The 17,005-nt window shown below is 43.7% G+C and overlaps 1 long non-coding RNA gene across 18 annotated transcripts in view; it reads right to left on the minus strand.

Annotated features, from left to right (window-relative positions):
- Nucleotides 1–17,005, minus strand: part of LOC103352172 (uncharacterized) — a 33,278-nt gene that overhangs the window by 4,610 nt on the left and 11,663 nt on the right. For 8 of the 18 annotated variants that reach the window (XR_011381685.1, XR_011381675.1, XR_011381678.1 and 5 more), the window contains 2 exons: nucleotides 10,643–10,832; nucleotides 7,763–7,881 (listed from right to left, as the gene is read on the minus strand). This is a non-coding gene — a long non-coding RNA (uncharacterized lncRNA). Of the gene's footprint in view, nucleotides 1–4,650; nucleotides 4,819–7,762; nucleotides 7,882–10,642; nucleotides 10,833–11,815; nucleotides 12,541–12,581; nucleotides 12,730–16,145; nucleotides 16,202–17,005 lie in introns of those variants that run through there. The other 10 variants (XR_011381676.1, XR_011381688.1, XR_011381681.1 and 7 more) reach the window with 8 other exon arrangements.

The following is a 17,005-nucleotide window of genomic DNA, read 5'->3' on the forward strand; positions in this document are numbered from 1 at the left end:
CAACCGGGACTAGAACCCGGTGTGCCGACGCCACTAGGCGGAGGATTAGCCTAGTGAGCCGCGGCGCTGGCCCATATTTCTTTAACTCATCTCCAGATTATTTAAGCCTAAAATGTAAATGCTATGCAAACAGTTGTTATTGTTTAACAAGCAAAAAATGTACATGGATCAGTACAGATGAAGTTGTTTCTGAACATTTTGATGCAGTTAATTAAATCCAGATGCAGGACCTGCAGATAAGCAGGTCTGAGTGTGTACCCTAATTTCTATCATTCTAAGTTGATTTTGTAGTTCAATCACTCTGCAAGTATTTTGATAATACCAAATATTGTTTTTGGTAATAGCAATGGTTAGAGTGACATCTTTTAAATAGTATTTGCCAATTAGTGAAGTCTGAGTTTTCAGAATAATAATGGACAGAAAAGCTACTCATAAAATGGGGACTGAGTCCCACTCTATCCACAGCAGTTTCTTAACCTTGACACTGTCGATGGGTGGGTTGGATGATTTGCTGTGACAGTCTATTCAGTTCATTGCAGGATGTTAGGCAGCATCTCTGGGCTCTACACACTAAATGCCATTAGTGTCCCCTCTCATGACAGCCAAAGTTGTCAGGCCATATTTTAGGGGGTAGGGAATAACAGAAAGCCTAGCTAGTGTTTATGTTCATTAGATTTGGGTTATGGAATTAGTATATATTTAAAATTGTAGCTTAAACAGATAAAGGGTTGATAACCAGAATCAACAAAGAAATTAAGACACGGCACAACATCAAAACAACCCACTTAAGAGATGGGCCGAGGACCTCAATAGACTTTTTTTTTTTTTTTTTTTTTTTTTGACAGGCAGAGTGGACAGTGAGAGAGAGAGACAGAGAGAAAGGTCTTCCTTTGCCGTTGGTTCACCCTCCAATGGCTGGCGCGCTGCGGCCGGCGCACCGCACTGATCCGATGGCAGGAGCCAGGAGCCAGGTGCTTTTCCTGGTCTCCCATGGGGTGCAGGGCCCAAGCACCTGGGCCATCCTCCACTGCACTCCCTGGCCACACCAGAGAGCTGGCCTGGAAGAGGGGCAACCGGGACAGAATCCGGCGCCCCCACCGGGACTAGAACCCGGTGTGCCGGCACCGCTAGGCGGAGGATTAGCCTAGTGAGCCGCGGCGCCGGCCCTCAATAGACATTTTTCAAAAGAGGAAATCCAAATGGCCAACAGACACATTAAAAGATGTTCAAGATCACTAGCAATCAGGGAAATGCAAATCAAAACCACAGTGAGGTTTCACCTCACCCCGGTTAGAATGGCTCACATACAGAAATCTACCAACAATAGATGCTGGAGAGGATGTGGGGGAAAAGGGACACTAACCCACTCTTGGTAGGAATGCAAACTGGTTAAGCCACTTTGGAAGTCAGTCTGGAGATTCCTCAGAAACCTGAATACATAACAACCCAGCCATCCCACTCCTTGGAATTTACCCAAAGGAAATTGGCAAACAAAAAAGCTGTCTGCACCTTAATGTTTATTGCAGCTCAATTCACAATAGCTAAGACCTGGAACCAACCCAAATGCCCATCAACAGTAGACTGGATAAAGAAATTATGGGACATGTACTCTATAGAATACTATACAGCAGTCAAAAACAATGAAATCCGGTCATTTGCAACAAAATGGAGGAATCTGGAAAACATTATGCTGAGTGAACTAAGCCAGTCCCAAAGGGACAAATATCTTATGTTCTCCCTGATCTGTGACAACTAAGCACCAAAGGGGAAACCTGCTGAAGTGAAATGGACTCTATGAGAAACTGACTTGATCAGCCCTTGTCCTGACTGTTGATGTACAAAGTAATACTTTATCCCTTTTAGTATTTTTTTGTTGTTGTTCTAGTACTATTGGTTGAACTCTAATTAACACACAGTTATTCTTAGGTATTTAATTTTAACTGGAAAGTGATCCCTGTTAAATATGAGTGGGAATAAGGGAGGAGATGTACAATTTGGGACATGCTCAATTGGACTTGCCCCAAATGGTGGAGTTAGAAACGTGCCAGGGGATTCCAATACAATCCCATCAAGGTGGCATGTACCAGTGCCATCTCACTAGTCCAAGTGATCAATTTCAGTTCACAATGGATCACACTGATAGGTCTAAGAGTCAAAGGGATCACACAAACAAGACTAGTGTCTGCTAATACTAGCTGATAGAATAAAAAAGGGAGAGAACGATCCAACATGGGAAGCAGGATACACAGCAGACTCATAGAATGGCAGATGTCCTAAACAGCACTCTGGCCTCAGAATCAGTCCTTAAGGCATTTGGATCTGGCTGAAGAGCCCATGAGAGTATTTTAGGCATGGAAAGCCAAGACACTCTGGCAAAAAAAAAAAAAAAAAAAAAAAAAAAACCAAAAAAAACACAACCAAACTAAATGAAAGATCTGCAAGTGAGATCCCAGTGGAAAGAACGGGGCCATCAAAGAAGGAGGTACCTTTCTCTGAAGGGAGGAGAGAACTTCCTCTTTGACTATGACCCTGTCTGAATAAGATCGAAGTCGGCGAACTCAAAAGGCTTCCATAGCCTTGGCAACTCATGACTAGAGCCTAGGGAGATTACTGACGCCATAAACAGGAGTGTCGAATTGTTAAGTCAACAACAGGAGTCACTGTGTACTTACTCCTCATGTGGGATCTGTCCTTAATGTGTTGTCCAATGTGAAGTAATGCTATAACTAGTACTGAAACAGTATTTTACACTTTGAGTTTCTGTGTGGGTGCAAACTGTTGAAGTCTTTACTTAATATATACTAAATCGATCTTCTGTATATAAAGATACTTGAAAATGAAACTTGGTGTGAATGAAATGGGAGAGGGAGTGGGAGATGGGAGGTGTGTGAGTGGGAGGGAAGTTATGGGGGGGAGCTATTGTAATCCATAAACTGTACTTTGGAAATTTATATTTACTAAATAAAAGGTAAAAAAGATGAAAAAACATAAAATTGTAGCTTAAACAATGCACTTTTCAAAACTTGCAATAGATTCCTCAAACTTGTAATCCTAAGACAGTTTTATTCTTAAATGCTATAGGTAGTGAATAATGAAGAAAAAATAAAACCTTATTTCTTAACAAAGCTAGAAGTTGTATAAATTCAACAGACTAATTCATTTCTTGGTAGCCCTAAACAGTTAATTTCAGGCAAGACTATATGGCAAGTATTTATTTTATCAAAAATTAAAAATAAAAATGACCACATTTTAATACTGTTGTCTAATTTGTTAGGATTTTAATACAATAATAGGTTAGTCTGACTGCAGTAGTTTAAACATGATACATGTCATATAAATGCATTTATAGGATTATTTTGGATCCTTTAGTTTTTTTCTAGGAAGTTTTAGGCTGAACACCCCACATGATTGGTTACACAATAGTTGTTCTATGCTTAGTGACTCCTGAATTGGACAATGGAAACTATTACCTGGCACTTTTTGAGTACTTAACAAGTATTAAATATACTGTTACGTTACTAGAATGCCATTCTAGATCATGTTAAGTATGAATGTTCATTGACCTGGTAAATTCCATAGAACTCCTTTATCTTTTATAAGATTAGTATCAGGGCCGGCGTTGTGGCCCAGCAGGTAAAGCCACTGCCTGCAGTGCTGGGCATCCCATATGGGTGCTGGTTCGAGTCCCAGCTGCTGTATTTCCAATCCAGCTCTCTTACGTGGCCTGGGAAAGCAGTAGAAGATGGTCCAAATCCTTGGACCCCTGCACCTGTGTGGGAGACCCTGAAGAAGCTCCTGGCTCCTGGCTTCGGATCGGCACAGCTCTGGCCGTTGCAGCTGGTTGGGGAGTGAACTAGCAGATGGAAGACCTCTCTCTCTACCTCTCCTCTCATTGTGTAACTCTTTCAAATTAAATAAATCTTATAAATAAATAATAAATAAATGATTAATATCCCTCTCCTAATCCCAGCCCTAAAAGCAGCTTAGAGATGCAAATTTTCTTTTTTCTTCTTTGTTTATTTGAGAGGTAGAGTTACAGATGGTGAAAGGCAGAGACAGAGAGAAAGGTCTTCCTTCCATTGGTTCACTCCCCAAATGGCCACAACGGCTGGAGCTGCACCAATCCGAAGCCAGGAACCAGGAGCTTCTTCCCAGTCTTCCATGCAGATGCAGGAGCCCAAGGACTTGAGTCATCTTCCACTGCCTTCCCAGGCCACAGCAGAGAGCTGGATTGGAAGTGGAGCAGCCAGGACTAGAACCGGCCAGCACCCATATGGGATGCCGGCGCTGTAGGCAGAGGATTAACCTGCACCATGGCGCCAGCCCCACAAATTTTCACCTTTAATTATTTTCTTCCTTAAACTGTTTAAAATTGTTAGTCCCCGAAATATACAGCAGCTTGAATCCAGACAAACTATAGACCACTCCATTAAGGACAAAGCAGATAGTCCTCTCTAAAATTTTTGGCATTATCAAAATACTTCCAAAATAATTAAATTACAAAATGAATTTACAATGATAGAAACTAGGGTATACACTCAGATGTCCATATCTGCAGATATCTCTGCAGATACAGAGAAATCTGTAGTATACAGAGAACAAGAGCAAAAAGGAAGATGTAGGAGGGAGGATAGGAAATGATACTCTTACCTGGCCTGGCACTGGGGAACGGGCACAGATGATAGAGATAATAGGACAAGTCTGTGTGGTTCTGTGAAGCTCAGAGGCACATCAGCAGATTGCTGGGGCATGCCTTAGGTAGTTCTCAGGTGAAAGTTGTCCATCTTTCCTCTTGGGGATCCTTTGAAAAGTTTCATTCTTGGGGTAGACATTGTGGTGTACCAGGTAAAGCTGCCTGCGATGCTGGCATCCCTTATGGACACTGTTTCATGTCCCAGCTGCTCTACTTCCCACCCAGCTCCCTATTAAGGGCCTGGGAAAAGCAGGGGAGGATGGCCTAAGTATTTGGGGCCCTGCCAACCATGTGGGAGACTTGGATGAAGCTGCTGGCTCCTAGCCTGTGTCTGATCCAGCGCTGGCCCTGGTACTGACACTTCATCTGGGAGTGAACCAGCAGATAGAAGATTCTCTAACTCAATTTCAAAAGAAATTTCTTTTAAAAAAAGTTTCATTCTCTCAGTTGGGTCAGTTCCATCTATTGGACCTTTACATGATGGAGGGTCCCTTGTGGGATGAAGTACTCTAAGTCTCTTGCCAGGTGGGTTGTGTGTTTTGGGCTTTCATATTTCAGATTCATCTCTTCCATACCCCTCAACTCAGTACTTTCTTGAGCTCCAAACATAGACGCACTGAGCATTTATGGTATATTTGTGGTTATTTAAATATCCTGCAAAGTACTTTCTGCTTTACAAGTTTCACATATTGGAGTCAGCATTGTGACACGGTGAATTAAATCACTGCTTGGGGTGCCAGCAGCTCATGTTAAGTGCCCGTTCAAGTTCCAGCTACTCCACTTTCGATCCAGCTCCCTGCCTACATGCCTGGGAAAGCAGTGGAAGATACCCATTTGGGAGGCCCTGGCTTTGGATCCACCCAGCTCCGCTGTTGCGGCCATTTGGGGAGTGAACCACAAGATGGAAGACTCTCTGCCTCTCTAATTCTGCCTTTCAAATAAATAAATAAATAGACCTTAAAAAAAAAAAAAAGCCAGTGAAAAAGCTATGTCTGTGTGAGTCCAACTCTTGACATTCTACCAAAGGGAAAATAAAGTGACAAGATAAGTGGATGTCAGGGGTTAGGGGCAAGGAGGGATAAATAGGCTGTGGTTCAGAACAACCCAGTGTAGGAGAACTATCTGCTGAAGGTGGAAGGTGCAGAGACCAACAAAAGGCAAATGCAGAGTACACAACCTGTGATTCAGTGGGGCAGCTGCAAGACAATGGATCCTCATAGCCAGGGGCAGGAGAAAAGGATTTATAGAACAAGGACCTGTGGCTCTTGAATGCACCTGGACTTTTTCAGAAAATATTAGTAAAGAGACATTTGAGGCATGAGGTGAGATCAGGGGAAGGTTATCTTAGTGACTTTTTACCTCATGGGGTTATCCAGGGGGGCTAGATTAAAAAAAAAAAAAAAGATAATTTATTCATTTATTTATTTGAAAGTCAAGAGTTACAGTGAGAGAGGAGGAGAGGCCAAGAGAGAGAGTCTTCCATCTGTTTGTTCACTCCCCAGTTGCCCACAATGGCCGGAGCTGCACCAGTCCGAAGCCAGGAGCCTCTTCGGGGTCTCCCGCACGGGTGCAGGGGCCCAAGGATTTGGACCATCTTCTACTGCTTTCCCAGGCCATAGCAGAGAGCTGGATCAGAAGTAGAGCAGCCAGGTTTTGAACCGGCGCCCATATGGGATGCCGGCACTGCAGGTGGTGGCTTTAACCCACTACGCCACAGCGCCAGCACAGGAATTTTAGGGCAATGAAGCTATTCTGTCTGATGCTATAATGGAGTTGTGTCATTTTACAGTTGTTCAGACCCACAAAATGTGTACATCCAGAATGAGCTCCAATGTAAGCTATAGATAGATTCTGGGTGATACTCATCTATAAATATGGGGTTCATTAGTTATAACAAATGTTACAATGGGCGATGCTGATATAGGGTTAGAATGGTAGGTTGTATAAGGGGACTGTCTTCAGCTCATTTTTGCTGTAAATACAAACTGGTCTGAAGAATAAAATTTTTAAAAAAATATTCAATTGGGTATTAAATACATACAAAGGCACTTAACCTCATTAATCATTAGGTAAATGCAAATTTAAACCAGAATTTAAAGGACTGACATTGCCAAGTATTGACAGGATGTAAGCTAACTGCTGCTTTCAGACAAACTGCTGAGAGGCATAGGTGCCACCATCAAATACTGCTGGGTACTAGCTACTAAAATCAGATGAATTGTACCTAACAAGAGACAAGTCTGGGCTGGCGCCGCGGCTCACTAGGCTAATCCTCCGCCTTGCAGCGCCGGCACACCGGGTTCTAGTCCCGGTTGGGGCGCTGGATTCTGTCCCGGTTGCCCCCTTCCAGGCCAGCTCTCTGCTGTGGCCAGGGAGTGCAGTGGAGGATGGCCCAAGTGCTTGGGCCCTGCACCCCATGGGAGACCAGGATAAGTACCTGGCTCCTGGCTTCGGATCAGCACGGTGCACGGGCCGCAGCGTGCCGGCCATTGGAGGGTGAACCAACGGCAAAGGAAGACCTTTCTCTCTCTGCCTCTCTCTCTCTCACTGTCCACTCTGCCTGTCAAAAAAAAAAAAAAGAGAGAGAGGGAGGCAAGTCTGTATGATTCTTCTGCCTTGGTTGATTTCCGTTTTGCTGACTTAGCATTTAGATCTTGGTCCTCAGTTTGCAGGACTTACTAGCTTTTTTTTTAGATTTATTTATTTGAGAGGTAGAGTTACAGACAGAAAGAGGGCGAGGCAGAGAGAGAGGTCTTCCATCCACTGGTTCACCCCCCAAATGGCTGCAATGACCGGGGCTCTGCCAGGCCGAAGCCAGGAGCCAGGAGCTTCCTCCAGGTCTCCCACGTGGATGCAGGGGCCCAAGCATTTGGGCCATCTTCCACTGCTTTCCCAGGCACATCAGCAGAGAGCTGGATCGGAAGTGGAGCAGGTGGGACTCCAACCATCGCCCATATGGGATGCAGGCACCTCATGGAGAGGCTCAACCTACTATGCCACAGCACTGCCACCACCACTCCCACCCCTGGTATAGTTCTTGAGAAAGGAAATCATTAATATATTCCTTACCTTGAGAAAGCTAGATGTTTCCTAGAGTCTCACACTAACCTATGAATACATGATGCAGTCTCAGATCAGCTTATTCTCTCTCCTGGAGTTCTTTCTTTATTGCAAGCCCAGGGAAGCCCCTGCAGAAAAACCAGAATGAAGAAATCAATTTTGATATTATGCAATAGAATGCTATCAACCAATGAAAAGAACCGGCTTTCCACACACAACAATATGGGTGAAATCTCACAGCCCCAGTGAGTGAAAGAAGCCAGATACAAATAAAGAATGTCTGCTGTCGGATTCCAATTAAGTAGATTTCCAGAACAGGCACGGCCAGTTGAAGGTGTTACAGGCCAGGACAGAGGCTACTTGTAGTGACTGAAAGGAAGCACAGGGACCTTTTCTAGATTTCAGCAATATGCAGCCTTGATTGGGTGTTATTACACAAGAGAATAAATATACAATAGAATTGATTAAAGTTAAGCTTTGTGCGTTTCACTATAGGCGATGGTTCAATAGTAGTGAAATATGAAGTTGATGTCCAGCAGGTGGCACTGCTTGCTTCTCGCCAGGCATAGAGGTCTGGATGCTTCTGCCCACTGCATCTTTGTATGAGATTAGCCAAGAAAAACAATGAAGACAAGCACTGGGTGGAACAACACTCCCATAGAGGAAGGACAGCAAGGTCAGTTTCAATAGTGGGTGTCAGCCCCTCACAGCCAGCGGGTACCTCCCAGCAGCTGACACAGAGCAGTGGCTTGTGCTGCAGTAAAAGAACTGTGCCCCTTCCCACAGGTGACAGCAGTGGGCTGAGCCTGTTGCCATATGACATGCATACTCAAAACACAGGGCCCCTTCTGTGTTCTACTTGTGTAGAACAAAGGCATACACATTGAGTAGACTTCCACACAAGGTAACAAGTGCAGCACTGGCTGTGAGAACTCATTTCTTGACCTTGAAGTATTAAATCTTGTTCTTCTACCTGGAATGTGTATTCTCTTAATTTGCATCTCAGTCCTTCCTTCCATGACTCACAAATCCAAATTGTAGCATAAATTGAGATCTCAGTGACTATTGTTTGAGTAAATGTATGAATGAATGAGTGAATGAGAATTTAAGCTTATACTTAAGGTCTCGAGCCCTCATCTCTTTTGAATGCACATGGTGTCCTATAAGCAATCACAGCTCTCATGTCAAAGGGTATTTTTCATGCTTCACCTCAAGTAATGACAGGCCAGGAGTGATAAAACTCACCTGCCAAGAACTGTAAATCCTGGAGAGAGATATGTCGCAGAGAGAGAGAGCAGCTCTGAAAATAGGTATGGGGTCAGAATCCAAGAGAAGAAAACCTGGCATGCTTTTTCCCCAAGAAACATTGCCCAATTCCAGTAAGTGAGCCAAGGCTGAGAGACAGAGGAGGGTGTTTTGTTTTGTTTTGTTTTTCAGATGGATGGATATATGGGAACAGATACCAGGTGTACGGGCTGCTGAGCATAGTATCCTCAGTTGAAATTCCCAGGCTTAAATCCCAGGGTGAACTAGGAATAAGCTGATTCTTATAGGAATTAAGGGCCTGAAATAGTATAATAAATAAATAAATAATCTCTGAAGGAAAATAACATCATTGCAGACTCCAAGTATTCCTCCTGTATGTTTTCATCAACAGAACCCAGAATCCAGTAGGAATGGTCAGATCTCAGAGGTGAAAAGCCAACATGACTGAATATCAAGGAAACAAGAGCCCAGATAACAGACACTGGTGGATAAGATAATGCCATTATGTTTAATCACAAATTCTAGGATATAAAGCCTAATATCATCAAGGAAATAAAAGACATGATAGTGAATTGTAAGACTGAGTTATTTGAAAGGAATCAAACAGATTGGGAGTGCAAAGGATGTCCCTTGGGACCTTGGGACCCAGACAGACACCATGGCTGGGGTACTGTGATTTTTTCTTTTCAAAAAAGAAAAATATCTATTTATATAAAAGGTAGAATGACAGGGGGGAAAGAGAGAGAGAGAGTTCTTTTATCAGCTAGTTCCCTCCCCAGTGGCCACAACATGCAGGGCTGGGCCAGGTTGAAGCCAGTAGCCAGGAACTCCATCCTAGTTTCTCACATAGGGGCCCCAGAACTTGGACCATCTTCCACTGCTTTCCCAGGTGCATTAGCAAGGATCTGGATTAGAAGCAGAGCGACCAGGTTTCAAACCAGCACTCCTATATGGGATATGGACATTGCAAGCATTGGCTGAGCCTACTGCACCACCGTACCAGCCCCTGATTGTTTCTTATCATAGATACTGTAGAACTACCCTCAGTACGTGGTAGGCACTCAATAATTGTTTCTCAGGGGGAGGAGAAAAGAAAGGGAAACATATCTTGCATGTGAACTATTCATTGAGAAGGTGGGAGAGGTTCTTGAGAGCTACGGAGAGATCTACCTTCCTGGCTTTAGGCTGTGGAGCAAGACATTTATTTCCTTTTCTGTTCCCATGGCTAATAATCCATTATGGACAGTGTTCCTCACAGCCTTTAAGTCACTTAGTAAGAGAGGGAGATGTCATAGGCCTATGTAAGTACAACTGAAACATGTCTTTATTTAAAGTCTTTGGAGTTTTCATGCTTCTGGCCAGTAGTAGTCATTCTTGGAATTGTGGAATCATGGCACATGAAGATCTTAAGGAGTGTACATGTCCTTGAAAATACTCCATGCAGAGGCTGCAACAAACACCTTCCTCCATCTGGCTGCGTTGATGATGGCAGTTTTGTCATTCTTAGTCTAGAAACTCCAAGATGTTACTTGGTGATTCCTTTTTCAGGCTCTCTCTTTACATGTAAGTGATTTTAGGAGGTACAAACCAGATTACACTTTTTAAAAAGATTTATTTACTTACTTATTTGAAAGGCAGAGAGAGGGGAGAGACATCTTCCATCGGCTGGTCCACTCTCCCGATGGCCAACAGCCAGGTCTGGGCCAGGCCAAAACCAGGAGCCAGGAGCTTCATCTTGGTCTCCTAGATGTGCAACAGGAGTCCGGGTACTTGCACCATCTTCTGCTGCCTTCCTAGGAACATTGGCAGGAAACTGGATTGGAAGAAGAATAACCAGGACTCAAACTGGCACTCCAGTGGGGGATGCTGGTGTTATAAGCTACATAGCTACATAAAGCTGTGCCCTAACACTGTTCCCAGATTATATTTTAAACTGGTAATGGGTAATTTAGGGTTTTATCAATTTATAAATTTATGTCCAGAGTTACTGGGCATAGAAATTCACCTGGAGGAATTTAGGTGTTCGTGCGTGTGAGGGATAGAAATGGGATCCTCAGTCAGAGAAAAAGAAATTCTTCTCAGGGAATTAGGATAGGAAAAACTCAGGCATGAGTCAACTAAGAATTGAGCTACATTTGGGAAGCAAACCAGCAGATGGAGAAGATCTCTCCCCCCACCCCCCGTGTGTGTGTGTGTGTGTTGTGTGTGTGTGTGTTACTCCCTCTTTCAAAATAAGTAAAAATGAAACTATTATATAGATAAATATTTATATGCACATACACAATGTACATATTCATGTGGCCAAAAAAGTTTATTCGGAGTTATTTATGTGTACTCAGCTTCCTAGATGGAAAACATCTTAAACTTTTTTTTTTTAATTCCTTTAACTAATTTCCTATTACAGTTTCAGTCAGGGTCTGGATTATGTCTGAGCGTAACCATAGTTACATAGCACCTCATTGTACAGAACAGAGGACTGAATGGTAGATAAAACAGAGAAGTTTGTTGAAAAGAAGGAGCAGTGTCTTATCACTAACTAAGAGTTGAAGTCTGAGATGGGGCCCCTTCAACACAGATGCAAAGCAGATGATTCACAAGAGTCCAACAAATAGTAGGGTGCCCCTAGCACCCAACTTTGGGAAGACAATGCTTGGGTATCTGTGGTAAAATTAAACCTGGGGGAAGATATGGGGGAAGAACCACTATATTCCTAAAGCTGTACCTATGAAATTTGTATTCATTAAATAAAATCTTTCTTAAAAAAGATATAGATTGACAAAATGGATTTTTTTAAAAAAATGACCTAATTCTATATTGTCTAAGAGAGACTCAGTTTAAATTTAAGGACACAAAGAAGTTGAAAGTGAGAGGGTGAAGATAGTTCACAAAAACAGTAACCGAAAGAGCTGATATGCCAATATCAGATAAAATAGACTTTAAGGCAAAGGCCGGCCAGTGGGGCTGGGAGTCTGTGGGCCCCTTCAGACTTAGGTAGAATGTCCTTCATAAGCAGGCTGCCAGCTGTGGCTGGAAGCCTGTCTCCAGGCCAATGGGCATCTACCCCACTAATAGCTTCTTGTGCTGCACGTGTGACCTTGCAGCTTTAAATCACACCCAGGGTGGGGGCAATCTTTCACTCAGAGCTGGTGAGGGAAGGGGCTAAGCACCCGGGAAGAGCTGGACTGGCTCCAAGAGATCCTGGCTATCTTGTGTGATCTTGTGGTTTTAAATCATGCCTTCAAGTTAGTTGCAATCTTCCAGCCAGAGCTAGCAGAGGAGGGGGCTCAGCCCCTAAGGAGACAGTCTCCAGGAGGCTCCCACAATCTCCTTGAGCCCCAAGCCAATCAACATATGTATGTGAAACTCCCCTATCCAATGGGCACTCCCAACAAGATACCCCAATGAACACACACCAGGACACTTCCTCAAAGCCAGTGTCCCACTCGGACACTCCTCTTGGTCTCCTCTCGGATCAGATGTTTTCTCTGTCGCTTGCCAATCAAATAAAAAAGTTTCTGCCTCTTTAAAAAAAAGAAATTAAACCAAGTTTGAGTTCACATACGTGGGGAGCTCGGGACTCAGCAGGGAGGACTGAAGGACGAATGCTGCTCCTTCTCCAGCCAAAGGACGAGAGACCACTGGAGGCTCTGAGCACAGAGGGAGCAGTGGGTGACCCAACAGGACCATCAAAGACACCAGATCCAGAAGTCCTGAGAGGAGGGGGCATTTCTTTCTGTTGGGAGAGACCCTGCCTCCTCATTTCATAGGATTCTTCCAGAGCTAAGACTGGCTGAAGGGAGGGTGCGCCTGTTTTTCATGAGCTGCTAAACCCAGCCCTACCCAGACCACTCATATGACCCCAAGGTTGTACAGTAGAGCCTGGACATAAGAGTCAAGGCAGGAATTCTGTTATTGATTTTACTTTGTACTGATATATTAAGATGCATCTATTTTCTAATAAATGGATCTATTTCTGCTAAATCTTTTTTTTTGAGAAATATTTTAACAGCACAGCTTTTTGTTAAAATAGGACTGCTAAATTATATCACCATCAGATCTTTCTAGCCTAATGAGCTACAAGAAACCAGAGCCAATTTTAACTTTTCTGAAAAGCATTTGTAGTTGGGTAGGGAACAGAAGCAAAGGGGGATCATTCAAACCTAACTCTAAACTCATTTTTATCTGATCCAATAAAGCATATATTTGGATGTGTACCACCACACTCCAGCATCAAAAATAAGTGATATATAGAAGTGATTAGAGGAGGTTTTGAGGGCACAATCAGTAACATGAAGTAACCCAAATGCCCATATTCTCCTGCAACATTGGATTCTTTCTCCCAGCTGACACCCACAGCCTTCTGGAGAGCACCCTATAATCACTGGCAGAGCAAGACATGGTTAGGGCACAGTTTAAAACCTCCTTCACAGCTCCAGCTACTTGACACATGTCAAGTGGGCTGGTCACATGTTGTCCGAAAAGGCTGCATATGCTCTGAATGAGTGCCCAATGTACAGCACCATGTCTCTCGTGGATAGAGGGAATAAGGTTGGAACTGGATGTGGCAGCACTCACTACTACTCCTAGTTCCCTGTACTAAGATTTGCTTCTTTGTTCATTTATTTTTGAAATTTTTCCCTTATTTAGTTTTTCTTTTATTTGAAAGGCAGAGATACAAAGGGTCAGACATGTCTTCTATCCTCTGGTTCACTCTCCAAATGCCCACAACAGGCAGGGCTGGGACAGGCTGAAGACAGGGGCCTGGAATGCAATCTGGGTCTCCCATGTGGATGGGAGGTACAGAAGTACAGGGGCCATCTTCTGCTGCCTCCAAGGGTGCACATTAGAAGGAAATTTGGTCTTGTACACCAATATGCATCCTGTTAACTTAGAAGCCTTAGTTTCACTGGGAGGAATGTGTCTATCAAGAGACACAACATTGATTCCATTGAAGTGGAAGTTAAGACTGCAACCTGGTCACACAGGGATTCTGATGTCTCTGAATAAACAGGTAGGTAAGGGAGTTACTATGCCTGCCTGGGTGATTGATCCTCACTACAACGAGTAAATTGGATACTATTCCACAATGCAAGTAAGGATGAGCATGTCTGGAATACAGGTGATCCTTTATGGTATATGTTAGTATTACAATACCCTATGATTAATAGAAAGTTACAAAAACCCAGTCCAGTGCTGCTACTATTGTCCCAAAGGGAAGAATCCCCAAGGCTCTTGGGAGATTAAGATTTTGGTCACGGGGGCCAGCATTGTGGTGTAGTGGGTTAAAATGCCACCTGCAGTGCTCACATCCCATATGAGCACTGGTTCAGGTCCTGGCTTCTCCACTTCTGATCCAGCTCCCTGCTATGGCCTGGGAAAGCAGTGGAGAACGGCCCAAGTGCTTGGGCCCCTGCATCCATGTGGGAGATGCAGAAGAAGCTCCTGGCTCCTGGTTTCAGTCTTGCCCAGCCCTGGCTGTTGCAGCCATTTGAGGAGTAAGGCAGCAGATGGAAGATTCATTCATATTTCTCTCTCTCTCTCTCTCTCTCTCTCTCTCTCTCTCTCTGCCTGTCTTTCTGCATTTTACCTTTCAAATAAATAAGTAAATCTTTAAAATAAAAAAGCTTTTTGTCATGCAGTCAGGTAAGGAAGTATGACCAGCTGAGATACTTGCTGAAGGCAAGAGGAATACAGGATGAGTGGTGGAAGAAATAACAGCTATAAACAATTGAAGGAACTTTGCCAGTTACAGAAACAAGGACTATAATTGTGATGAGTATTCCTCTCTGTATTTTTTGTATGCAAGATAACCATATCACATTAGGTGTGATCATGACTTGATGTTTTCTTTTATCTAGAGACAGAATGTGATTTAAGAAGATGATTATGGATGACAAGTTGACAAGGGGTGGACTTACAATGCTTTATTTTAGTACCAACTCGATGGGGGCTGAGTTGCCTAGATATTTGGTTAAACATTTTCTGGGTGTGTTTCTGGGGTTATTTTCAGATGAGATTAACACTTCACTCATTAGGCTCAGTGATGTGCATGGCCTTCTCCCATCATGAATGAGCCTCATCCAATGACCTGAAAGCCTAAATAGCATAAAAAGCTAAGTAGGAGAGAATCTGTTCTATCTGCTTGAGTGTCTGCGAGCGGGGACATCAGTCCTCTACCTTCCGACGCAGACAAGGACTGGGTGTCCACCCTTGGCTCTCCTGAGTTTTCAACTTGCAGGCTGCAGATCTTTGCCCTCCCAGCCTCCTTCATCACATGAGGTAACTTCTTTTTTTTTGGATTTATATAATTTTTGAAAGGTTTTGTGTGTGTGTGTGAGAGAGAGAGAGAGAGAGAGAGAGAGAGAGATCTTCCATCTACTGATTCATCCCCCAATGGCCACACTTACTGTGTGTTATTTCTTTACCAAGTATAGCCACACTGAGATGAGGGCTTCACCTTATGGCTTGGGAAGGACACAGAATTCAGTTCAGAACACTGGCCAAGCTAATGAATAGAATACCATCAATCAACAGAGAAAACTCTGCCAAAAATGAGTGTAAACATAATATCCAGAGCAGCCAAAAACATAAAGGACTGGCAGCAATGAACAAATATGGAAAATATAAATTGGATGGAAAAAACATTTTGCATCCCTGATATGGCTGGAATAGAATATGGCTTCTGAACTCATGCTGATGGTAAAGTCCCAAGTCTTGGGTTGATGGCATTAAGAGGGAGGAGGTTTGATTTAGTTATTTAGTTATGGTGTCTAGGAGGTGGGTCTAGTTGGAGATCCTTAGGTCTTTGGATGCTTGACCATGTTAGGGAGTTTTCTTGAGTTGGTTATAAAAAGCTGGGTCAGGCCTAGTTGCTGTTGTCTGCCTCCTGGCCCACCTTGTGATCCTTGCTCTGCACAAACTCCACCATTGCCACACTCCAGCCTCACCAGATGGCAGGACCAATGGGGGCCCACCACATTGTAGGCTGCAAATCTCCAAGACCGTAAACTAAAATACACTTTCTTCCTTCATAAATAGCCAGTGTTAGATGTTTTGATATGCTAACGAAAGCTAACCGCACCGGTGACTAATCACAAGAGACCCTTTGAGGAGGCTAAGCACGTACCTCTAATGCCCCGTGCCATGCGAGCTCTCCAAGAGACTCAGAAGCTCTCACACATCCTACCAGGAGAAATAAAGAAATGTAGTCTCACACTACCACTGGTTAATAGTTAAGTAAGTTGGGGCTGGCGCCATGGCTCAGTTGGTTAATCCTCTGCCTGTGGCGCCGGCGTCCCATATGGGCGCCGGGTTCTAGTCCCGGCTGCTCCACTTCCAGTCCAGCTCTCTGCTGTGGCCCGGGAACGCAGTGGAGGATGGCCCAGGTGCTTGGACCCTGCACCCGCATGGGAGACCAGTAGGAAGCACCTGGCTTCTGGCTTCGGATCAGCACAGCGTCAGCCGTAGTGGCCATTTGGGGCGTGAACCAATGGAAGGAAGGCCTTTCTCTCTGTCTCTCTCTCTCTCACTGTCTATAGCTCTACCTGTCAAATAAATAAATAAATAAAATAGTTAAGCAAGTTAATCATATTGTGACAAATGCTCCCGTAGGAATTAAACAGATCAATAAAAAAAAAAAGTGGCTACAAAAGTCTCCAGTATTAATGGACGTTTCCGTGAGGAGGTAACTTTTTGAACACTCAATTAATTGTGTGAACAGCCAGGAGGAAAGCATTCTAGGCAGGGGGATCAGAAATGAGGGAAAAAAAAAAAAAACCAGAAATACCAACAAAAAAGAACAGACATCCTTGGATTTCTGAGAGGAAGGACTTGAAGTCTGGGAGTCTAAAGGCAAAGAGCTATGGAATGAAGTTGGATAGGTAATAAACAGGATCCTGCAGGCACTTACATCAGAGTGAGAAGCTCATATTTTACTGTGAGTGGAATGAACAAGCACTAAGGTGTTTTAGGCACAGGGACACAATC

The sequence above is a fragment of the Oryctolagus cuniculus genome, chromosome 13, assembly GCF_964237555.1.
Source record: "Oryctolagus cuniculus chromosome 13, mOryCun1.1, whole genome shotgun sequence".
NCBI classification, from domain to species: domain Eukaryota; kingdom Metazoa; phylum Chordata; class Mammalia; order Lagomorpha; family Leporidae; genus Oryctolagus; species Oryctolagus cuniculus.